General features: G+C 45.8%; 2 long non-coding RNA genes across 2 annotated transcripts; one reads left to right on the top strand and one right to left on the bottom strand.

Annotated features, from left to right (window-relative positions):
* Positions 1-8,691: 8,691 nt before the first annotated feature.
* On the bottom strand, positions 8,692-11,203 carry LOC308470311. The gene is made up of 2 exons (XR_013982360.1): positions 11,025-11,203; positions 8,692-8,967 (listed from the first exon to the last, which is right to left on the bottom strand). It is a non-coding gene; the product is annotated as an uncharacterized lncRNA (long non-coding RNA).
* Positions 11,204-14,297: 3,094 nt separating this feature from the next.
* LOC308471269 lies at positions 14,298-17,807 on the top strand. The gene is made up of 3 exons (XR_013982862.1): positions 14,298-14,583; positions 16,246-16,305; positions 17,050-17,807. It is a non-coding gene; the product is annotated as an uncharacterized lncRNA (long non-coding RNA).
* The last annotated feature ends 7,964 nt before the right edge of the window (positions 17,808-25,771 follow it).

Here is a 25,771-nt window from a genome sequence, read left to right on the forward strand (position 1 = left end):
CTATCGCTCGGTCCCTGCTCCTGCCAACCTAGCAGTTCGAAAGCACGTCAAAGTGCAAGTAGATAAATTGGTACTGCTCTGGTGGGAAGGTAAACGGCGTTTCCATACACTGCTCTGGTTTGCCAGAAGTGGCTTAGTCATGCTGGCCACATGACCCAGAAGCTGTACACCGGCTCCCTCAGCCAATAAAGCGAGATGAGCACCGCAACCCCAGAGTCAGTCACAACTGGACCTAATGGTCAGGGGTCCATTTACCTTTACCTTTACTTTCCTGCTGAAAACATAGGAAGCTGCCTTATGCTGAATCAGAGCACCATTCCTAGCTTAGTATTGTCTACACCAGCCTTTCTCAACCTTAGGGCCCTAGATGTTGTTGGACTACAACAGCGGTCAGCAAACTTTTTCAGCAGGGGGCTGGTCCACTGTCCCTCAGACCTTGGGGGGGCCAGACTATATTTTGAAGTGGGGAAAAGAACGAATACCTATGCCCCACAAATAGGTTGAACCGCCAACCTTCTGATCGGCAAGCCCAAGAGGCTCAGTGGTTTACACCACAGCACCACCCGTGTCCCACTATTTTTTACCACTGTACCACTGTCTTTTTTTTATTTTATTTTAATATATACTGTAAGCCACTTCAAGAACTTTGGTTAGTAGGTAGGGGTGTGTGTGTGTGTGTGTGTGTGTGTGTGTACATCTATATCTATCTATCTATTTTTAATTTGCATACCACCCTTCATCCACAGATCTCAGGGTGGTTCACAAAGAAATAAGCAGCCTTTGGGCAACGCCCCTGATCATGTCTTCCATTTTAGGCCTTGGTAAGCATCCACTGATGGCCTCCCGCCCCCACCCCCCATCTCTCTTTCTCTCTCCCTCTTTCTCTTTCCTTCTCTCTCTCTCTCTCTCACACACACACACACTCTTTTTCCTTTGCCGCTTCTACCCACCCATTCATCAAGTGGGCAAAGGAAATGGCGCTGAGTAAAGCCCATCGTAAATAGACAAAAAATTAACTCCGGCCTTCCCTTGATGATGTCGCCGGAGGAATTGGCAGGCTCTCCAGTGTAGCAAAGCCAAGCAAGGGCCAGTGGGGAAAGCAATTTCCGTCACTTGCGTGCAGTGAGTTACAGCCAAACCCTGGGCCACCAGAAATTACGTTCGCTGCGATGGGGGGAACTGGAATGATCGCAGTAGCTTTCGAGGCAGGTTGGCCTCCTATAGGAATATTCTAGCAACGCAGGATGGTAGGAGTGATGCCATTGCTAGATGGATTGGGGGAATGGTGGGAGGATGGAAGGATCAAAAGTGGCCTTGTGCGTTAATTAGAACAACCCTGGAGCCGTGGGTACGTTCTCCTTAGACTCGTTCTGGCTGTAGCCTGAGCGCTGCGGGGCCATCAAATCCAGACTGGATCTGTTCAAATCCAAGGCGGTTGTTTTACCACAACCATCCCTCCCCCTGCCCGTTTTTTCCTTTCTGCGGATGCAAAAGCCCACTCTGTCCAGGGAGGCATTTGGGATGAGCCCCTGATTTACTCGGTGATGGCAGGTTGCAGATAATGTGGCAGCTGCAGATTTACGGCCGCAATGATTTTGTGACTCAAAGGATGGCGCTTGTTGGGCAATAGGGGTGAACTGGCTAGAAACACATTCTGACAAGAGACCTATTGTTCAGTACACACACACACACTTCTCATCACAGGGAAGTGAGACAGTTCAGCTCTGTTTAGCATTATCTCCCATGAAACGAACGAAAGAGTCAGAATTTTAAGAAGCTGAAGGAGAAAAGAAGGGGGAGAGAGAAAGAGAAAGAGAGAGGTGGAATAAAAAGGGAATACGATTAGAAGAGAATATAGTAGCTGTGTTCAAGTATCCAAGCGAGTTGTACAGGCCAGTATTGAGAGGGCAAGATGAACAGCCCCATAAAATTCAAAGACACACACACACACACACAGAGAGAGAGAGAGAGAGAGAGAGAGAGAGAGAGAGAGAGAGTCCTTAGCATATAATCCCGGGAATGGGTCTAAAAATCATAATGTGGTGAGATAGACTTTTAATCTTCTGACTGATTCACTTTATTTTCTGCTTTTTGGAAGAGAAAGGAAGCAGGTCTATAGTTTTGTTCCTTTAACAAAATGGCTGCCATTGAAAAACAACATTTGTCTGATAAAAATAGGAGTGATAACTCTCGGATCAAGTCCTTTGGGGATGTAGACGCAGTGAAAAATCAGCTCCACCAGGCAGACTTCTAGCTAATGGAAACCTTTTCTCGTAAATGACAGCACCATCACACTATGTTTAACAGCATAAATGCTTTTTGATATTTATGTTGGTGACTAGCTAGTTTAGTCTATTATTTTATTTTATTTTATTTTATTTTATTTTATTTTATTTTATTCTATTCTATTCTATTCTATTCTATTCTATTGTTGGATTCAACAAGTTTTGACATACCATGCAGCTTTAAAAAAATAAACAAATGACAAAGGGGTAGATGAGGAGAATAAGGTTTTGGGTATTGCATATGCCATAAAAAAGCAATAGCAATCATAATATATTTTTAAACTGCCGCCATATCTGAATTGTTTCTGTTATACCCAATTGCAATTCAATGTATTCCTGTTGTGTTTTATGATTTTCCTGATATTGTAAGTGACCCGGAACTGGTCTGCGACCGTAATAATAATAAAATAAATAAATAAATGATAACAATCGTCATCATTATCATCATCCTGGTTATAACAGGTGACTGCAGTAGGTGCATCCATAATTGTAAGGAGAGAGGGAGGCAAGGGCCCAGCAAGGTACATCATAAGTCAATGCAAAACAGTCAAATAAAATAAAAAAATCTGGATACACAGTCTAATAACTTTTCATAAATCCTGGCCAAAGTGCCTGCCATATTCCCCCCCCCCCCTCAAGTCAGAAAAATACCTGCAAGCTACCTGCCCCTGCCAAAATGTGCTAAGTGCCCCCTATTAAACCTGTTTTCAAATCAGAGAAATAACCACATTTTTTCAGCAAAAGGCTAAAGTAGTCTAACATACTCTGGGAAAACAGAACTTCTTCTACTAACTGTTGTGTTGTAGGGCTGTAGCTCAATGGCTGAAGATCTACAGAAGGTCCCGAGTTCCGTTCCTGACATTTCCAAACAGAGCTGGGAGAGACCCCTGTCTGAAACCCTGAAGAATCACTGCCAGTAGACAATACTGAGTTAGATAGACCAATGCTCTGAGTCAGTATAAGGCAACTTCTGATGTTCCTCTGACAACAGCACAGACCCAGCCATACAGCATGGACCCTGAGAGGCAGAAATATCTTCCCCTCTTTTCTTCTTCCAGCGAAGGAATTGTTTGGACATTTTTAGTGATCACACAAGGTGCTTTTTTTACCCTGTGTTAAGTTGTGGGTGAATATATCAGACGACACAGTGATTCTCCAAACAGCTCTTGTTTATTCACAGGCCAGAACAGAACTGAACTGAAGGGTTCAGCCAACCTGCTTATATAGAGCTCAACTACAATGCAACAGTAACAACTTTCTGTAACTATCCAATCACGGAATGTCACTTTCAATCCCTTATTTGCATATGTGGACCTGAGTGAAAACTATCTACAGTATCCCCCTGCTGGCCCAGGGTCAGAACATAACACCCTGCCTCATGCTACAGTCCTAGGCACACTCACTTAAGGGAGCAATAAAGAGTCAGGTGTTAGTGGTGCGAATTTGGGGGAACTCTTGAAGAACAGAACCTCCTGGGCAAGTATTCCTGCTTTAGAATCTTGAGTGAGTTTCAAAAAAAAAAAAAACAACAACAACCCACAATAAGTGGTGCTTTAAAATAATATTGTTACCCCCATTTGCATTCATCGCTGCAAACCTCCTAGAGCCAAGATCCAAAGGTAGTCATTTGAGACTCACACGGTACTGAGAGTTTGGGTCCTCCCTTAAAGAGGCCACGTATTGCAGTGAGACCTGGAAAACCGATACCCTGTGTTGTGGGTGGGTACTAATGGTCAGCCACAACACCCTTTTGATAGGTCCCTCGAAGATGGGTGCAATCTGGCCAATGGGACGCAGTCCAAACGGTTCAAGGGACCTATTTATGCCCATGCACGTGACCCAGAGCTTCCTCTTTTGGCGCGTGCATTCAGAACACACACACACCTCTCCCTACTTTTAGGGTTTTGCGCTTGACCTTGCTATGCCGTCATGTGTCGTCTATCGTTGGGACAGGGGCACGGCAGGAATTTTCCCCACTTGGCAGATTGGCTGTTGCCATTTGGGTTTTGCCTGCCGCGTAGCAAATCGTCACAACTTGTAAGGTTGTGGATATGCTCTGGTTCAGGTGGAAGGGATGGGAGAACGCTCTCGCCATCCCTATGTAAAGAGTATTCCGTTAAAGGAAACCAGGGACTTGATGGTTTGGTCAACCCCTGAGAGGGGTTGTGTCCGTGCCTGAGTCCAGGGGGACATTTGGGTGGCGGAGTTAGCCCCTTCCCGGCTTTCCACTTATCCAGGTGTTCACCCTTGGCTGACCTATGCTGGAACCCTGGGTCAGCGCCACCTGCATGGTAGGGAGCTAGTCAAACCAGAGCCTATGCAACCAGTCACTTTCTGTAATCAATAAAGTTGTGGCCTAAATTCTGCCAAAAACCAAAACCAAAATTTGAGTCATGTGTGAATTTGTTTAGGGGGGAGGTTTCTGCGTCTGAACATGCAATTAAACTTGCCACTCCAAGGCCCTGAAAATAGATGTGGCAGCCATTTTGTAATATGTATGCCACACCCCACAGCAGCCATTTTGTGACTGGCGCCCACAGCACGTTCTAAAAATTCCAAATGTGCATACTGGCCCAAATAAGCTTGGTGACCTATAGATATACAGCAAACATTTTAATCACACCTTTGCATTAATAAACACCCAAGTGGCAGGAGCTCTTCATATCTGCGGGTGCAACTTTTCTCCTACGAACCTCCCCAGGTATTGAGGAGAGTGAATGAGAGCCTCTGTTAGCTTCCTCCCGTTTCTGTTTTTATTATGGGGTGGCGGTCATTTCAGATTCTTTCTTTTTAAAGTATTCATTTATTTATGGAGCTGACTTATGGGCTGCCCTTTGCACAAGCCACAGGGTAGTTTACAATTAAAACCAGTAAATAAGAAGACATTAAATCCATTTTAAAAAACAACAACACCCACAGTCCGTTAAAAGACTCAGCAAATCACTGGGTGACCATTGCTAATAGCAGCATGAGCAATCAGGTCTCTCCCCTCCTTTTTTCGGTAGTGGTGGGGCCACAACATGAAACTAGCCTTCCTGGGGGGCAACCGCAGTACTGCGCTGTTCAGCTGTCCAACTTTTGATGCCCAAGGTGGAAGATCTAAATATTGCCACCGCCACCACAGTAAAATGCATATTCTGATAGCTTTCCATCTTCTGCCTGTTAATTCTGCTTCCTCGCTATCAAAAATTGTCGGGCCCACCCAGGGTGGCAGAAAATGACCTTTGCGTTTACTCAGATTTTTAGCATATGAATGTTTTAGTGCTGGTCTTTTAATGATTAATTTACTGCTGGTTTTACAATGGCATTGCTTTTTACTGATACCTCTAATTTATTGCGTGCGAGAGAAAGCGGCAGGAGAGTTTCACCACTTTGGATACAAAAAAAAAAAAAAATCCTTCCAGTAGCACCTTAGAGACCAACTAAGTTTGTTATTGGTATGAGCTTTTGTGTGCATGCACACTTCTTCAGATACTGTGGATAAAAAGGTAAAGGGACCCCTGACCATTAGGTCCAGTCGTGGCTGACTTTGGGGTTGCAGCGCTCATCTCACTTTATTGGCCAAGGGAGCCGGCGTACAGCTTCCAGGTCATGTGGCCAGCATGACCAAGCCGCTTCTGGCGAACCAGAGCAGCGCATGGAAACGCCGTTTACCTTCCCGCCGGAGCGGTACCTATTTATCTACTTCTACTGGTGTGCTTTTGAACTGCTAGGTTGGGAGGAACAGGGACCAAGCAATGGGAGCTCTCCCCGTCGCGGGGATTCGAACAGCCGACCTTCTGATCGGCAAGTCCTAGGCTCTGTGGTTTAACCCACAGCGCCACCCGCATCCCTGATACTGTGGATACATCTTTATAAAAAGGTGATTTGTCAACCTAAGAAATAACAAGGACAGAGGAGTGCGCCTTTGAGCATGTGCAAAGTAGCTTTCCATCCACATGGAGTGGCCACACAGTCAACCGGAACTCACATGTGACTGTGGGAAAGGCCTGCAGCAGGTCACAGGAGCGTGTGACTTTGTGAGACCCAGCACTTCCTTGTTTAGGAACGAGCCCTCGAACTGGGAGTCCGTTTCCCCCTCACAACAGGAAGATGCAGGGCAGATGAGTACCTGATGGAGCCGAGGGGAAGGTAATAGGACTACTGCCAGGGGAGGGAGTGGGGATCTGTTTAATAGTCTTGGAGAGGAGGCTTAGCCATAAAGTCCAAGGCAATTCTCCATGGCTCAGTTACCTGCTTCATTTATTCGCTTCTCCCTCTGATCGATGCCGACGGGTTTTATTTTTAAACAGAAGAGGAGACATGGGAAGACTGCAAAGTGCCCGGGAGCAGGAGCCAGGGGTGTTTGTGGGGAGTTGTGGATCTGGTTCATGCAGCCTTCCAGACAGCAACTCAAAACGTGGCAGCAAAGAGTTCTGTTGCAAAAAGCCCATGGAAAAAAACCCAGCTAGAAAAGACAAGAAGCTACAGTTAGAACTGGATATGGAACAACTGACTGGTTCAAAATTGGGAAAGGAGTTCGACAAGGCTGTATATTGTCTCCCTGCTTATTTAACTTATATGCAGAATTCATCATGCAAAAGGCTGGGCTGGATGAATCCCAAGCCGGAATTAAGATTGCCGGAAGCAATATCAACAACCTCAGATATGCAGATGACACAACCTTGATGGCAGAAAGTGAGGAGATGGCAGAAAAAGAGGAGAGCGCAAAATATGGTCTGAAGCTCAACATCAAAAAAACGAAGATCATGGCCACTGGTCCCATCACCTCCTGGCAAATAGGAGGGGACGAAATGGAGGCAGTGAGAGATTTTACTTTCTTGGGCTCCATGATCACTGCAGATGGTGACAGCAGGTCACAAAATTAAAAGACGCCTGCTTCTTGGGAGAAAAGCAATGACAAACATAGACAGCATCTTAAAAAGTAGAGACATCACCTTGCCAACAAAGGTCCATATAGTAAAAGCTATGGTTTTCCCAGTAGTGATGTATGGAAGTGAAAGCTGGACCATAAAGAAGGCTGATCGCCAAAGAATTGATGCTTTTGGATTATGGTGCTGGAGGAGACTCTTGAGAGTCCCATGGACTGCAAAAAGATCAAACCTATCCATTCTGAAGGAAATCAGCCCTGAGTGCTCACCAGAAGGACAGATCGTAAAGCTGAGGCTCCAATACTTTGGCCACCTCATGAGAAGAGAAGACTCCCTGGAAAAGACCCTGATGTTGGGAAAGATGGAGGGCACAAGGAGAAGGGGACGACAGAGGATGAGATTGCCAGACAGTGTTCTTGAAGCTACTAACATGAGTTTGACCAAACTGTGGGAGGCAGTGGAAGACAGGAGTGCCTGGCGTGCTCTGGTCCATGGGGTCACGAAGAGTCAGACACAACTAAACGACTCAACAACAACAACAAGAAGAAAAGCAGGCCACGTTTGCTGCTGCCTCAGTGTAAACAGACTTTTGATGCATTTTTATAAAGTCTTGTTTAGGGAAGAGTTGAACCGAGAAGAGAAGGCGATACATTCAATGGCACCGTTCCTCCTCAGGTGCTACTTCTGCCAGCCTCTTAGAATTGCTCTGCCTAAGTGCTGGATGGACATGCTTCAAGAAGACCAAGGTTTGAATCCCTGCTCAGCCATGACACCATCACAGATATTGTGCTGGTCACCATTTTTTCAGCGTTACCTATCTCAGGGCACATGAGGATTAAACGGGGTAGCCTCTGTCATGTACTGAAGTTCTCACCCTGGGCCAGCAGGGGGATACTGTAGATAGTTTTCACTCAGGTCGACATATGCAAATAAGGAATTGAAAGTGACATTCAGTGATTGGATAGTTACAGAAAGTTGTTACTGTTGCATTGTAGCTGAGCTCTATATAAGCAGGTTGGCTGAACCCTTCAGCTCAGTTCTGTTCTGGCCTGTGAATAAACAAGAGCTGTTTGAAGAATCGCTGTGTCGTCTGATATGTTCACCCACAACAGCCTCCTTGAAGAAAGGTTTGGATAACTACTACTAGTTGTTGTAGGGCAACCCTGTCAAATGGGGGTGATACAAATAATAAATTATTTTTAAAGGATTTTACCCCAGGAAATAAACTGCCACAGGGGCCAGATTAAACTGAATTAGATCCCCGAAACAGACTTTGGACATGCCTGGATTGAATTCCTCCCTGTGAGCGCTTCCAAATCATTTCTGTTTTGGGGTGGGATTCTGTCACATGCCAGCAAACTCAGGTTGCGCAAGTATAGCTGATTGTGGAACAAACTCACTACCTCAAAGGTCCATCTTTTTTTGCAAGAAGGAAAGTGATGGAGGGGAAACTCAGGATTTCACTTTGATATAACATCATCCGGCCTCTCTGCAAACAAATTCAGATGAATCCTCATTAAACAGTCAACAGCACCTAGGGCCCCTGCAGACATCCTTTTTATTGCACATTCATGACAGATTGTGCTCTTGATGCTATTGGGGCTGTCACACGTCATCCTACTTTCAATACTGTTTGATCCCGCAAAAGCCCCCCCCCCAAGTGGGGAGAGGTTTGAATTGCTTCATTTCCGATCAGTGCAGATGCTGTTGAAGTCCCATAACATTTCATCCCACAAATTATCTGGTTTATTTTTATCCCACTTTGGTTGTGCTATCTGGACGGCAAATATGCGGTAGCATCGGGGAAGCACCTGAAGAACAAATGAAAGCAGAATAAATTCACTGCTAAGGTGCTATTGTTGCGTCAAGAACATGTTGCAGAAGACACCCACAAGGCCCATGATCTCCCTGCAAATGAATCAGGATGAATATGCAATAAACAGGTTTCCCAGAAGGGTCCTGAGCCCACATCTCTTGACAGCATTCCTACCACCATTCTAAAGAACCCTGGTAATTTTAAAGTCATACAAGACCGTACCTGCTGGCTTTTACCACTGAGGTAAATGACACGCTGATGCCTTAGAAATGAAGGAGTGGGTGTCCAGCTGAGACACAGAGCAGGAAAATAATGATCAATGGTAGTATGAATGGTAATATAGCTTCCCTGGGGAGGAAATATATATATATTGCGTTTTGTACATAGGAACCGGTTCAGCATACACGTGTGGGGTATCAATAATGACATGAGGATCAACTCATGTTACATGGTCCCATGTGCCTTTTCCTTGCAGTTTCCTTTGGGTTGTGTGTCAAAATCAGCTTCATGAGACGAGGAGACTCCCTGGAAAAGACCCTGATGCTGGGAAAGATGGAGGGCACAAGGAGAAGGGGACGACAGAGGACAAGATGGTTGGACAGTGTTCTCAAAGCTACCAGCATGAGTTTGACCAAACTGCAGGAGGCAGGGGAAGACAGGATTGCCTGGCGTGCTCTGGTCCATGGGGTCACAAAGAGTCGGGCACAACTAAACAACAACAGGATCAAATCAGAAGCCAGGATGGCTTTCCTAATTCCGGCACTGTCCCTGGAATATAAGGACACCTGAGGATATGGAACTGGGCTTACCTCCTCCCGGAGCTACTATTCCCAGCCCCCTTAACATTCCTTGGGGGGAGCTGTATGCTTTAAGGGGGCATTTGATGTGACTTAAGTGTATTGCATGGATCTGGCCTTAGCCATTGTTAGTTTGTAGCTCAGAGCCACCATTTATTGGTGTGTGCATAGCCCTGTTCAATGCATAGCTGCCGTGAATTGTGTGTCTGTTCTCTCTGCCACCCTGCAAAACACTTTTTTCTCTCCCCCCCCCCCAACACCCTTTCTATCTCTCCGTCTCTTCCCCTCTTTTACACCCACAAATTAAGTTGACACCTGAGTCCCGGTCCCCAGTCAAGCAGCATGACAGAGAGAGAAATCTCCTCCCTCTCTCTTCCGTTCCCAGGAAGAAGATTTAGACAAATAGCAAAGCGAGTGCCTCTACGCTGCATCTTCTTTGCAAATTCCAATGTAAATCCACAAGGTCAAAGTCATTACGGGTGTTATTAAAAACATAAATGTTGCGGAGTGAAGAAGAGAGAGGGGAAGGGGGGAAATAGTAAGGCAGGAGAAGATATCCGCTCGGAAAGAGATGTAGGGGGGGAAATGGAGGGGGCTGGTAATTGTACCTGCTTCTCTCTCCCCACCCCCACCACCCCGCCTGCCGCTCCTGTGTCAAGCTTCATAGGGTCCTGAATGCCGTGATTTCAAGACATACACAGAACATTGCTTTTTAATTTAAGCCGTTAAGGTCAGTGGCAGCAAATGGAGCAGAGTTTTAAATTACAAAAAAAGGGAGGGGATAAAAAAAAAGGCTTGGAGGAAGGGGAGGCAAGCGAGGATGGAATAAAATAACAAAAAAGCAAGGGTTGAAGGGAAAGAGGCAACACTGCCGAGAGTTTCTGCAAAGTTCTCTTGATGCCACCATCAGAGGTTTCCTGCTGGTTCAGAACCGTGATCAGTAGAGGGCACAGGGTCTTAACCTGTGGCCTTCCAGGTGCTGTCGGACTCCAGCTCCCATGAGTCCCCGGTCAGCATGTCCCATGATTGGGGATGATAGGAACTGTAGTCCCAGCAGGTTTGATCCCCGTATGGGACAGCTGCATATTCCTGCATTGCAGGGGATTGGCCTGGAAGATGCTCAGGGCTCCTTCTAACTCTACAGTTCTATTATTCTATTGGCGGGGGGACCTGGCACTTCAGTTCTTCGGTTGGATGAGGGCCTGCTCCATAACCCCATGTCCAGCATCCCATCAGACAGGGAATTGACTCTTACTTCAACACTGGTGACAGGACAAGGTCCTCCGCCACATCTGACAGCAGCAAGAGGCTCAGTGGTTTAGACCACAGCTCTACCCGTGTCCTGAATAAACAAGCACACAATCACTGATAGGTCCACCCACCACTGTGAAGCTCAAAGCAATGAAGATGATGCCTCCCCAGCTGTTGCCATTGGCTGTGGGTTTCTTGTGATGTCACATAAGCACTTGGCAACTGAGTGGATATAAAGGCAGGCCAAGGGGAAAGCCCTTTTCTATTTCCAGCAGGAAACACCTGGCAATGGATGTGACATTCAGCACTGCCCAGGTTTCTTTCACTTGGAGGAGGCAAACTGGTGAATGGAATGAGGCAATCCTCTGGCAGTGGGATGCTATGGAGCAATAATAAGGCACGTTTGCTTGCTTGAAGGCTGCTGGTATCTGTGATTAGAAGCTGGCGGACATCTCATGATGGAACTAACAGTAGCTTCTGGCACAATGGGACACCGTGACGGAAACCAGAGCGCACGGAAACACCGTTTACCTTCCCGCTGCAATGGTACCTATTTATCTATTTGCACTGGTTTGCTTTCGAACTGCTAGGTTGGCAGGAGCTGGGACAGAGCAACGGGAGCTCACTCAGTCACACGGATTCGAACCGCCGACCTTCCGATGCAAGATTTGTCTGCCCCTCCATCTAACATCAGCAACCTGAGGCAGGCTCCTGCCTCACTCTGCCTAACGGTAGGGCCAGCTGTGTCTAAGTACGGCCCTCTGATTGATGACTGTGTGAAACCTTTCCTCTCCCAATTACGTAGGAGACAACTCCTAGAGGCCAAGGTCCTTTTGACCCACCCAATAAAATATTTGAGGGGGCCAGCCCTCCCCCCAAAAAGTTGCTGAGCATTCAAATGGTGTGTGTGTGCTATGTCTTGTGATTGGTTATGCGACACGGGGCTTACCTGCTCCCCCAATATTTTATTCAAGTTGGCATCCCAGCTCCATTACAGGGCCACCCTCTTAGTGCAGTTCGTTTCAAAGTGACCCAGTTGGCACATGTGTAACTGTGTCCATTTAAATGGCCTGTGGGTTCCTCCGTCCCACTCACAGTGCTGCAGCCTCCTGCTTTCTTGGGGATTTATGAGCTGGCAAATGTTCAAAGTTAGCTGAAGATCATAGGGAGGAACTGACAGGCGTCACCTTGAATGTGGGCTTTCGTGAAAGGCAAGGATCCCTTTGATTAAGTTCCTAATTAGAAAAGTGCTACTCATTCCCATACTCTTGGAAATGGGCATTACATAGGATTTGTTGTTTAGTCGTTTAGTCGTGTCTGACTCTTTGTGACCCCCTGGACCAGAGCACGCCAGGCCCTCCTGTCTTCCACTGCCTCCCGCAGTTTGGTCAAGCTCATGTTGGTAGCTTTGAGAACATCCATAGTCCTTTGCATATCTATGTATCCATAGTCCTTTGCATATCTTATTTTAGGACCTGCCCTGGCGGCAGGATCCAAACCTACCTTTGCCCTGTCTACTTGGGGATGGATGGGCGAAGCTCACCTTCTGAGCAAACTTTGCTCATCCTGAGTTTCTATCTTTGATTGAGGGATCTCACTGTCCAACCATCTCGGCCTCTGTCGTCCCCTTCTCCTTGTGCCCTCCATCTTTCCCAACATCAGGGTCTTTTCCAGGGAGTCTTCTCTTCTCATGAGGTGGCCGAAGTATTGGAGTCTCAGCTTCACGATCTGTCCTTCCAGTGAGCACTCAGGGCTGATTTCATTCAGAATGGATAGGTTTGATCTTCTTGCAGTCCATGGGACTCTCAAGAGTCTCCTCCAGCACCAATTACATAGGATACCAGGATACAATCACTTGCAATAATGTGAGGAAAAGAGTACGGCCATTCTCACTGCTCCCCATCACAGTAACACACCCTCTTAAGTTTGTTAGGAAGTGTATAGTCTATTAGTGTTTATATATTACTGTCGTTGATTTTTTTGATTGGTCTAAACCACAGAGCCTAGGGCTTGCTGATCAGAAGGTCGGCAGTTCGAATCCCCGCGACGGGGTGAGCTCCCGTTGCTCAGTCCCAGCTCCTGCCAACCTAGCAGTTCGAAAGCACGTCAAAGTGCAAGTAGATAAATAGATACTTCTCTGGCAGGAAGGTAAACGGCATTTCCGTGTGCTGCTCTGGTTTCGCCAGAAGCGGCTTAGTCATGCTGGCCACATGACCTGGAAGCTGTATGCTGGCTCCCTCGGCCAATAAAGCGAGATGAGCGCTGCAACCCCAGAGTCGTCAGTGACTGGACCTAATGGTCAGGGGGTCCCTTTACCTTTACCTTTGATTATTTTTATTATGTATTTTCTGCTTTGTATATTGCAGTTTTGAGTTGTGAACTACCCTGAGACCTTCAAGTATAGGGCAGTACACAAATAATAATAATAATAATAATAATAATAATAATATGAGAGCCTTTCTGTATGTGCACAAGTTCTTTGCACAGTTTAGAACTTTGCAAGATCAGGATTCTCAGTTGCACTTGTGAGCTTTGAATGCCTGAACAAGGCTCATGAGCTCGCTAGAAGACAGCAAGGAATGGTTAGATGAAAAATCAAAAGCACAAATACAGTAACATCTGGTGTGATGGGGCAAAGCAACAGAGCCACACATCCGACTGTGGCATTGCAAGGTCATGGCTTCCATGGGGGAGATGTTCAAACCAGTTCACATTTAAAGGTGAACCTACCCAACCTGCACTTTGCCCAACAGCAAGTGAAGTTAAATTCACACTTTCTGAATCAAAAAACCCAACCAACCTTCAAAATGTGGTAGGTCTACAAATTTGGCAATGCAGTTTTCCATCCAAGGAAAGTCTCCAACGATGGGGTAAGGTGAGCATACAAATGCTTATATTAGGAAAAATAATGCATGCTAATAGGCTTTGCAAAAGTTTGTCTATTGGGAAGATTTGCAGGTGGAAATGTGCCTGCTGTGGGAATTTCAACTAAAATGCAGGTGAATTTTCATGAAGTTAAAAAAAAATAATGCGAAAGACGTGGAAATGTGGAGGACCGCACTTAAGATTGGAAACATAAGAAACTGAGGGAAACCAAAATGGCCACATTCTCCCATCCCTAATTGGCAAGAGTGCTTGGCTGGCTACGCCAGTCTCATTACCTCCCTGACCCAGCCTTCGCAGGTAAAGGTAAAAGACCCCTGGACGGTTAAGTCCAGTCGAATTTGACTATAGGTTGTGGCACTCATCTCTGCTTTCAGGCCAAGAGAGCCGGTGTTTGTCCATAGACAGCTTTCCAGGTCATGTGGCCAGCACGACTAAACCACTTCTGGCACACGGAACACCATGACAAGTGCCAGAGCGCACGGAAACGCTATTTACCTTCCCGCTGCAGTGGTACCTATTTGTCTACTCATGCTGGTGTGCTTTTGAACTGCTAGGTTGGCAGGAGCTGGGAAAGAGCAACAGCTCACCCCACTGTGCGGATTCAAACTGTCGACCTTTCAGCAAGCGCAAGAGGCTCGTGGTTTGGACCACAGCGCCACCCGCATCCAACTGCGCAGGTAAGCTGTAGTGAGGCTGGTGTCAGGAGGGTGACTCTGATCCACTACACCAGCTGCTACGCAGCCCAGCAGTGCTCCTTTCCTCGAATAACAAGTGCCGGGTGGCTCTCAAATCTCTCAGTAAAACGTAGCCTTAGAAGTAGAACGGAAATGAATCGGTTGCTCCCTCCCACCGCAATTCTCTTCAGAGGTCTCACTTTATGGCTTTTGATGGCAAATATAATATTCTCTAAATATTCTCCAGATATTAATATATTCAACGACTGTTTGAAGTACAGAACATCGGCATCTGATACTTTGCAGTAGCGTACAGAGCCAGCTTTTCTCTGCTCAAATTGAAACACTCTGAAAAGCAGTCAAACAGCTTTGCATTCTCTCGCCTGGGGGAAGCTTTGGGGTGGGGTGGCGGTGGAGGGGAGGAGGAGGGGAGGAGGGGAGGAGAATGTATCTGGGTTTAATACAGAGTTCACCAGGTTTTTTAGTATTTTTTTTTATACATTTCATTAATTTTACAATCATTTTTACATTTTCAAAGCTTGATTTCCTTCCCCCTCTTTTTGCAACTCCTTAAATTTATTTTTAAATATCTTCTGCATATCCAAATTCATTTCGTTTGCTCATTTAATTATCTACTTTAAATATATACTCTTATGAAGCTGTAGGTTGTTACAGTAATCCTGCCAATCTGCTTGCAATTTACCTGTAAATATTCAATAAACCATTTCCATTCTTTTATAAAAAGAATGTTAACTCGGTTTCTTATTCTTCTGGTAAGTTTCGCCATTTCTGCATATTCCATAAGTTTTTGTATCCATTCTTCCTTTTCTTGGGCTTCTGCTTCTTTCCATTTTGGGGCAAGTAACATTCTTGCCGCTGTAGTCGCATACATAAATAAATTTCTATACAATTTAGGTAGTTCTGTCCCTATAATTCCCAAAAGAAAAGCTTCTGGTTTTTTTACAAAGGTTATTTTGAACATCCTTTTCAATTCATTATACATGATTTCCTAGTAAGCTTTAACCTTACTACAAGACCACCCCATATGATAAAAAGAACCTTCTTTCTCTTTACATTTCCAACACTTGTTTGATTTAGATTTACACATTTTTGCCAGTTTACTCGGTGTTAGATACCAACGATATATCACTTTCATGTAATTTTCTCTTAAACCATAACATGCTGTGAATTTTATATCCCTATTCCACAATCATTCCCATGCTTCCATGTCTATATTATAAGCAGTATCTATTGCCCAGTGTATCATTGAGGATTTTACTTGCTCATCCTTTGTCTCCCATTCCAACACTATTTTATGCATTTTAGACAACACTTTTACATTCCATTCCAACAGGTCTCTCTCCAGTTGTGATATTTGTTCCCCAAACCCTCATATCCTGTCTTTCTTAAATACTTCATTAAAATGATGATATTGTAACCATGCTGTTGATTTCCCTGACAATTCCTTAAATTCTTTCAATTAATACTCTCCTCCCTCTGATAGCACCACTGTTGAGAGGGGAAGACATTGGTGGCTGATGCCTTTGGGGACCTGCAAGGAAGAGGGAAGGAGGGCTGACAGTAGGTGGAGCCAGAGAGCCAATGGCAGGCAGAGCCCACTTATTCTAATGTAGTCCCCGTCCTCCTCCCTGCTTCTTCTACAAGGGGCAACACTGAAACGGAGGATGAGGAAGCTGAGAGGCAGCCCTACCCCCTGGAATGATGGTAAGTAAGAATGCAGGCAGGAGCAGGGTGGCTGAGACAGGGCCGGATTTAGGTTTGATGAGACCCTAAGCTACTGAATGTAATGGGGCCCTTTACAGTTGTACCTCGGATTAAGAACTTAATTCGTTCCGGAGGTCTGTTCTTAACCTGAAACTGTTCTTAACCTGAAGCACCACTTTAGCTAATGGGGCCTCCCGCTTGCCGCCACGCAATTTCTGTTCTCATCCTGAAGCAAAGTTCTTAACCCAAGGTACTATTTCTGGGTCAGCGGAGTCTGTAACCTGAAGCGACTGTAACCCGAGGTACCACTGTAAATGTCCAGCTGTCCTTTGTCAACAACAAATTGTCGCTGTTTTTTGTGCTGAATATATGCCATACGGTAATTTATGGACCTAACAGGTATCTAAAGCCATTTTCACATAACAAAACATGTATGTTACCAAAGTAATTGATACAGAAATGAGCAAACCAGTGATATTTTAGGGAGCAGGCTAGCAGGTGGGGCCCATTACTTACATCATAGACAAAACACTGTTGCTGTATGTAGGTTTTATTTTATTTGTTTTTATCTTATATTTTGGAAATGTACATCCAGGTGGGGGTGCGGAGGGCAATTTCAGCATCACAGGGCCAACACTGAGACCACTTCTGGCTTGAGCCACCTGTGGATCCGCCCCAGCACTCCGCTCTGATTCCAGTCCAAATCCTGCGACGACTCAGCTCAAACCTTTCATTCCTCTGCAGGCTAATTTTCTGCAACATGGAGGGTCCTGCAGCAGAGGCGAGCATGGTGCACAGTGCCACAGGAACAAACTGCACAATGCCCAGGTTGCCCCACACTTTGTGCACAAAGAAGGGGCACTTTGGCATGGGCCATGCTTCAGCAGAACTGTTAAGCACAGGGAAACAACAAAACGCGGTTTGGCAGCGGTGCAAAGATATGAATGTGCCAAACACCAATTTTGCAAGGTTTCGGCATCCTTTGAATTCCCAAGGTGTTTTATTCATTTACTTCATTAAAATGATTTATTGCTTGCCCTTCATAAGCACCGATCAGGCCAGCGCGGGGTACAAGACAAAATAAACAACACCATAAACTAGACACAAACATCAATAAAACAATATCCAAACTCATCGGAAAAGAAAGAAAAAATACTTCAAGTCAAGGACTTGTGGGAACTTCAAAAGTGGGTGAATTGGGAAGTTGCAAAAGACACTCAGACAGGGTTGAGGGGGGAGGCAGACAGGTGATGGGATATCCTTCGTATTGTGCATTCATGATTACTAGTGTTTATGGTGCTATTAGAGCTGTCATTCACGATTCCACTTTCAGAACGTTTGGAGACTAAAAACCCATAACTTCCTGCTAAAATCCTCGAAATTTTTCGTGCAATAAATGTTCTGGGGTTTGTACAGGCCGCCCCACCATTGTTGCACTATAGCCCTGCAAGACAGCCATAATGTGGTAACACTGGGGAAACCTTGCAGAACAACTAATAAAGCAGAATGCATTGTGTCAAGAACCCATCTGCAATAAAACACCAGTCAGGAAGTGCTACGGTCAACATGCATTTCTGGAACACAGGTGGCTTCAATCACAAATACAGAGTTGGTGGTTAGCTTGATATATTAACCACCTAGTTTATATCAACCTGTGTCCTCATTTGTTGTTGTTGTTGTTTAGTCGTTTAGTCGTGTCCGACTCTTCGTGACCCCATGGACCAGAGAACGCCAGGCACTTCTGTCTTCCACTGCCTCCCGCAGTTTGGTCAAACTCATGCTGGTAGCTTCGAGAACACTGTCCAACCATCTCGTCCTCTGTCGTCCCCTTCTCCTTGTGCCCTCCATCTTTCCCAACATCAGGGTCTTTTCCAGGGAGTCTTCTCTTCTCATGAGGTGGCCAAAGTATTGGAGCCTCAGCTTCAGGATCTGTCCTTCCAGTGAGCACTCAGGGCTGATTTCCTTAAGAATGGATAGGTTTGATCTTCTTGCAGTCCATGGGACTCTCAAGAGTCTCCTCCAGCACCATAATTCAAAAGCATCAATTCTTTGGCGATCAGCCTTCTTTATGGTCCAGCTTTCACTTCCATACATCACTACTGGGAAAACCATAGCTTTTACTACACGGACCTTTGTTGGCAAGGTGATGTCTCTACTTTTTAAGATGCTGTCTAGGTTTGTCATTCCTTTTCTCCCAAGAAGCAGGCGTCTTTTAATTTCGTGGCTGCTGTCACCATCTGCAGTGATCATGGAGCCCAAGAAAGTAAAATCTCTCACTACCTCCATTTCTTCCCCTTCTATTTGCCAGGAGGTGATGGGACCAGTGTCCTCATTAGGAATGGGCAAATCTGTCCATTTTGATTCCTCTCGTTTTTCCAGCTGTGTTCTCTACATTCCCACATCAGTTGATGATTATGATTATTTTTAAAGGCCCTCGTGAATGTTCAGCAGCAGCTTAGTGTGAACCTCTCCTAATGTACACGTTTCATATGCACTTTTGCCTGATATACACCTTTTTGCAAGCAATTTCCCCTACTATAATGCCCTTTTTAATGTTATTTCCACTAATAAAGGCACACTAATATTTGCACGCACTTTCCCCTAATGTATGCATTTTTGTACACATTGCTTGAGTGGAGAAGTGCATTGCAAAGTTAAAGGAAGCGTGGGTTTTGAACAATGGCTATGTTATCAAACAATCATGATAGTAATAATAGTAATAATAATAATTTCGATTTATATGCTGTCCTTTATCAAAAGCTCCCAGGGTGGTATAGAGCATTAAGAACATATTTTATGGAGCATCAATGATAAAAACATAATACAAAGCACAATGACAGACAGCATAGTCATAATATAATGATGATAACAGTCCCTCCCCTCCGTCCCACAGCTTTAACAGGCCATAGATTATTTAATGGCCATAGGCCTGGGTAAAGAGGAATGCTTTTGTCTGGTGCCCAGTGCTTTCCCCCCCCCAAAAAAAAATGTTTTAGGGTACTCTCATTTTCCTACTCAAATTGAAATACTGCCCCGCAATGAAGCCAAACTTAGATTAGACTAAACCGCTTCTGGCACAACGGGACACCGTGGTGGAAACCAGAGCACACAAAAATGCTGTTTACCTTCCCATCGTAGCAGTACCTATTTATCTACTTGCACTGGCGTGCTTTCGAACTGCTAGGTTGGCAGGAGCTGGGACAGAGCAACGGGGGCTCACTCCGTAGTGGGGATTCGAACCGCCAACCTTCTGATCGGCAAGCCCAAGAGGCTCAGTGGTTTAGACCACAGCTCTACCCGTGTCCTGAATAAACAAGCACACAATCACTGATCGGTCCACCCGCCACTGTGAAGCTCAAAGCAGTGAAGATGATGCCTCCCCAGCTGTTGCCATTGGCTGTGGGATTCTTGTGATGTCACATAAGCACTTGGCAACTGAGTGGATATAAAGGCAGGCCAAGGGGAAAGCCCTTTTCTATTTCCAGCAGGAAACACCTGGCAATGGATGTGACATTCAGCACTGCCCAGGTTTCTTTCACTTGGAGGAGGCAAACTGGTGAATTGAATGAGGCAATCCTCTGGCAGTGGGATACTATGGAGCAATAATAAGGCAAGTTTGCTTGCTTGAAGGGTGCTGGTATCTGTGATTATAAGCTGGTGTACATCTCATGATGGAACTAACAGTAGCTTCTGGCACAATGGGACATCGTGGTGAAACCAGAGCGCACGGAAACACCATTTACCTTCCCGCTACAGTGGTACCTATTTATCTACTTGCACTGGTGTGCTTTCAAACTGCTAGGTTGGCAGGAGCTGGGACAGAGCACTGGGAGCTCACTGCGTCACACGGATTCGAACCGCTGACCTTCCGGTCAGCAAGCCCAAGAGGCTCAGTGGTTTAGACCACAGTGCCACCTTCTCTTTTGGAAGGTATGGCTTAATCAGCCTCCTTGCACTCATGCCCACTTACTCTGTCCCAGCTCTTTACTTTGGGAGAACCTAACCGACACTGAAAACTTCTAAATCTCTATCTAGTGCTTTGTAGAGAAACATTGACTGCAGAACCATAGGCATTTGAAGTCCCGGCCAGATTGCGTGCTCTTCCATTATCATTGTCAGTCTGGAGTGCCTTCCCCAAAATCAATGAAGTGTGTCTGAATCAGCATCGGCATAATTCAGGAAGCCCAGACCTGGCTCTCTGCCTCCACCAGGAGCTATTATAGCCATGTTGACAGTTTAACAATCATATTGAAAACAAAATAAATGCCCTGTCCTGCCTGGAACCTAATCAGCGTTAAGATGCTACAGTAATAAGCACTTTATAAATGCCTGCGAATGGACACAGCGAAAGATCTATGCACCCGAGGATGATTAAAACAGAAGGGATTTTAAAAACTTTCCCCTTCAGACATGGTGTTTTGCTTTGACAATCGACTTGTCAGTTTCAGTTTTGTTCCTAGTCAATTTTGCAGAAGAGATTTCAAGCCCTGCTGAATTGGATATAAATGAGAGAGGCTGTTAGCTTCTCCTGGCAATTTCGAGAGCGCAGTCTCTCTGCCGTTCCCAAGTGGTAGGTTAGATGGAAAAGGTCTGAGCCAAAAGGGAAAGGAGCATGGGGGGGGGCAGCACTTTTGTGAAAACTTTTTTGGCAGTGGAAAAAAGCACTTTTTTGGCTATGGAAGGGGATTGACGGGGGTGTCAAAGTGTTCACGTATTCAGAACGGAGCCAGCATTGATTTTACGAAGCATTGTGCAATCATCACGCTCACTGTGCGCTCTCTGATAGGCTAAGGCCATTCATGTGACTCTTCCCAGGAAGGAGACCAAATGATTGTGATGACAGTAGGGAGCAAAAAGGTGGGTTCTCCCGTACATATTCACAGATCATACTATTGGCAAAACCTATTTGGTGTTTCGCAACTTTCTGACTAGTTGCAGGACCTTAGCCAGACCTAGCAGAGTACACGCAGAATCCATGGAAGCAATTGGCGACTTGGCTGCAAACAGGATAGACGAAGCAGGAACCAGGAACTTGTAGTTAGGTGTTTATTATAAACAGTGGACTATTTACAGGAACAGAACATGGATCTTATGCTAGTTCTCTCTGACACGACTCACAACTCCTACACTGACACACTGAACCACTGAACTCCCAGCGCTGAACTAACAGTTAGTAGGCCATTAATTATCACTCCCTTGAGAGAACTTGACCAATCAGGGAGCTGTCTCCATGCCTCTGTTATCACCAGGCAGACTTACTCCTTCAGATTGCCTTCTGGCTGGCTGCCAAACCTTAACTGACTCTGTGTGAGTAGCTGCACGTACACAGTTTCCCAACACATACCTCTAAGTGCCCTGGGGAAAAAGGACATCCCATTTTTTGCATGAGATCGCTGCAGCAATTTTGGGTGCCACGATCTCTCTTGCTGCACTCTCCTCCCCTCTCAAAAAAGTGGGGGGTTTTGGGGGGGTGAGAGTGAGGCATGGGTCACGTGACTTGCCTAGGAACATGTCCCAGAAGACTCTTGCCCCAGTTTTGGGTCTCCAAAAATTGGACCTTATGACGTATTGGGAGGAATTCAGTATCACCCTCTTCTGATCATTCTGCCAGGGCAAACATTTCCACTTTCCAGATGGAATGATCTCCCTCTCCTTCCCTGTCAGGTTCTCCTGACCCTCCAGAGCAGATTTGGGTGAGGCAGAGAGAATATATGGGGGTACAAATGGTGAAACGATCCATTGCACCATCAGGAGTCCTTGCTTTGGCTTCCAGTTAGCTGGATATGGGCCATTACTTTCATCCTAAAAAAAAATAAACAAGTGTATATTTGCTTTAATCTGCCAGTCATAGTGGGATGGGCCTTGTGAGTGAGTAGACAGAATACCAACAGTGGGGCTTGGATATAATGTGATATAAGAGAATTTGAAGACTTTGAGAGGAGGGAATGCAGTTGAGGCATTGTTTCTGAACAGGAATAATTTTATTTATTTATTTATTTATTTATTTATTTATTTATTTATACCCCGCCCATCTCACTGAGTTTCCCCAGCCACTCTGGGCGGCTTCCAATCGAGTGTTAGAAACAATACAGCATTAAATATTAAAAACTTCCCTAAACAGGGCTGCCTTCAGATGTCATTTAAAGATAGGATAGCTGCTTATTTCCTTCACAGACAGCCAGTGTGGTATAGTGGTTAAGAGCCGTAGACTCGTAATCTGGTGAACCGGGTTCGCGTCTCCGCTCCTCTACATGCAGCTGCTGGGTGACCTTGGGCTAGTCACACTTCTCTGAAGTCTCTCAGCCGCACTCACCTCACAGAGTGTTTGTTGTGGGGGAGGAAGGGAAAGGAGAATGTTAGCCGCTTTGAGACTCCTTCGGGTAGTGATAAAGCAGGATATCAAATCCAAACTCCTCCTCCTCCTCCTCTTCTTCTTCTTCTTCTTCTTCTTCTTCTTTCTGCTCTGGAGGGTAGGACCCGAACCAATGGCTTCAAGTTACAAGAAAGGAGATTCCGACTAAAAATTCGGAAAAACTTTCTGACAGTAAGAGCTGTTCGGCAGTGGAACAGATGCCCACAAGAGGCTGTGGACTCTCTTTCCTTGGAGGTTTTTAAGCAGAGGTTGTATGACCATCTGTCATGGATGCTTGAGCTGAGATTCCTGCATTGCAAGTGGGTTAGACTTGGCTTCCTTCCAACTCTAAGATTCTATGATTCTATGAAATCCAACTTTCAAAATATCCTGCTGAGTGTATTTGAATCTGTGAACCTGCAACAGTTGAAGATGGCTTGAGAGATGCTTTTCTCCCCATGGTGTACACATGCATTTATTTTGCTCCTGATCAAATTGGGTTTGCAGGTTTTTGAAATTATACAACAACCTGAAATGCTGTATACCAGAGGCAAAAGCCAGATGAGTCTGCACATGGCCAGCACTGTCTTCAAGTTTCTCTCCAGGAGAAATAAAGAAACGATTAAAGGTTTGGATTGTGTTTCTTCTTTGATGAGCTGCTTCACCTGCGCCTGACTCCAATTCACTCCTAGCCTCTTTTTAAAAACACCTGTCTTCTTCTCCTGCCAAAATGACTGCTCCATAACAAGTGCCCTTCTTAAGCAGCAACCAACCCACTGGATACATAAGGGGGGATTTCAGAAGGCAACGTCTTGGTGACTTTAGATTAGTTCATGAAAGAGCCCACTAGGTGGCAGTATATGGTCCCATTTTTGTCACCTCCGAAATGTTGATTTAAAACCTATCCTTGGAATTATATTGATCCTTCCGCTGAGAACAGCCCAGAAGCTCCCTACCTAACCCCCCTTTTGCTGTTTTTAGGAGCATTTTTCAATGCCAATTTCCCACTAACTTCACGACTTTATTGGGCTGCAAACATCATTTGATGCTGCAGTGAACCTTTTTAAAAATAAGAATATGAGAAAGCCACATTCACACTGCTGATCTCTCTTACGCTCCTACTCAGCCGCCTTTTTTAGGGTTCTTCCACATGAATGAGTCGGCAGGTGATTGGCACTATGAGCTGGAGAAGCCCACACTTTCCAAGGGGAATCCACGTTCCGGTTGCAAGCAGGACTAACGTATGAGCTACAGCTCCCATCTTGCCAAATGGTGCTCTAAACAACCAATGTTGGAATTACGTCTTTCCAATGAGGTATTTCCTGTTTTGAAGGCTAAATTCCTGCTAGCAGTGCACCTGGAAGCAACACCTGGAAAGGAACCTAAGATTCTGGAATGTTTACATTCTAGTATGAAACACTACAGGGACGTGGGTGGCGCTGTGGGTTAAACCACAGAGCCTAGGACTTGCTGATCAGAAGGTTAGTGGTTCGAATCCCCTGCAATGTGGGTGAGCTCCCGTTGCTCGGTCCCTGCTTAGTCATGCTGGCCACATGACCTGGAAGCTGTACACCGGCTCCCTCGGCCAATAAAGTGAGATGAGCGCCGCAACCCCAGAGTCGGCCACGACTGGACCTAATGGTCAGGGGTCCCTTTACCTTTTACCTTTATGAAACACTACATGCTGGAATAATTGAGGAAAATGCCTTGAGCAATAGCCTGATGTGCAGAAATTAAACTGTGCATGCCCAGCATCAGCACTCAACACCCTCAGGCAGATGGCAGTGTCCCAACACAACAATGGAGCCCTCCAATGGGGATACCTGCCATGGGCTTACCTAGCAGCATCAGAATGGGTGGCCATCTTCATTTCCCACAATGCCCTTCACATTGCATTGTTCCAGGGCATTGTGGGAAATTTAAACGGACTCCATCACTTTTGCCACAAGCGGCTGGCACTGTGGTCTAAACCACAGAGCCTAGGGCTTGCTGTTAAGAAGGTCAGCAGTTCGAATCCCCACGACGGGGTGAGCTCCCGTTGCTCAGTCCCTGCTCCTGCCAACCTAGCAATTCAAAAGCACATCAAAGTAGATAAATAGGTACCACTCTGGCGGGAAGATAAATGGCATTTCCGTGCGCTGCTCTGGTTCGCCAGAAGTGGCTTAGTCATGCTGGCCACATGACCTGGAAAAACTGTCTGCGGACAAACGGCGGCTCACTCGGCCAGTAAAGCGAGATGAGCGCCGCAACCCCAGAGTCGTCCCCGACTGGACTTAACAGTCAGGGGTCCCTTTACCTTTACCTTTAAACCTGACATAGGAGAGGGCCCACTCAAACCTGCTGCTGGCTCTGGAGTTAGAAAGATTTGCCAGCTAAAAGGAAATGCAAGTCAACCACGCATCCAGCTGCCTCCCTTCTCCATATAATATAGCTTCCCCAGTGACAATCCGAGATAATTTGTGGGATGAAGTAGAGCAGCAAAGGCCACCCCATTCCCCCAAATCAGACTGCATGGTATCTAAGCCCATTTATTTCGGCCTTGGGGCAGAAAATCCCACAAATATGTCACTCTTGACAGTAAAAAGACAACAAATTAAAGGATTAGCCAACTGCTGCTGTTTTATCATGACACACACACCCAAATCTCTGCCCAATAATAGAGCTGGCCTATGAATATTGGGAGCCACTATGGCCCGGTTCATTTCTGCCCCATGAGAATATCCAGAAGCACATGGAGTCATGTTTCTAACAAACAGAGATGCTACGTGGGATGCTGTACCTCGGAAGTCAAACAGAATCCATTCCGGAAGTCCGTTCGACTTCCAAAACGTTTCTAAACCAAAGCGCAGCTTCTGATTGGGTGCAGGAAGCTCCTGTAGCCAATCAGAAGCCACAGAAGCCCTGTCAGACGTTCGGCTTCCAAAAATAGTTTGCAAACCGGAACAGTCATTTCCGGGTTTGCGGCGTTTGGGACTGCTAGGTTGGCAGGAGCAGGGACCGAGCAACAGGAGCTCACCCCATTGCGGGGATTCGAACCGCCGACCTTCTGATCAGCAAGTCCTAGGCTCTGTGGTTTAACACACAGCGCCACCCGCGTCCCATGTAACCCGAGGT

Source organism: Podarcis pityusensis (genome assembly GCF_964106645.2).
Source record: "Podarcis pityusensis genome assembly, chromosome: 2".
Taxonomy (NCBI): domain Eukaryota; kingdom Metazoa; phylum Chordata; class Lepidosauria; order Squamata; family Lacertidae; genus Podarcis; species Podarcis pityusensis.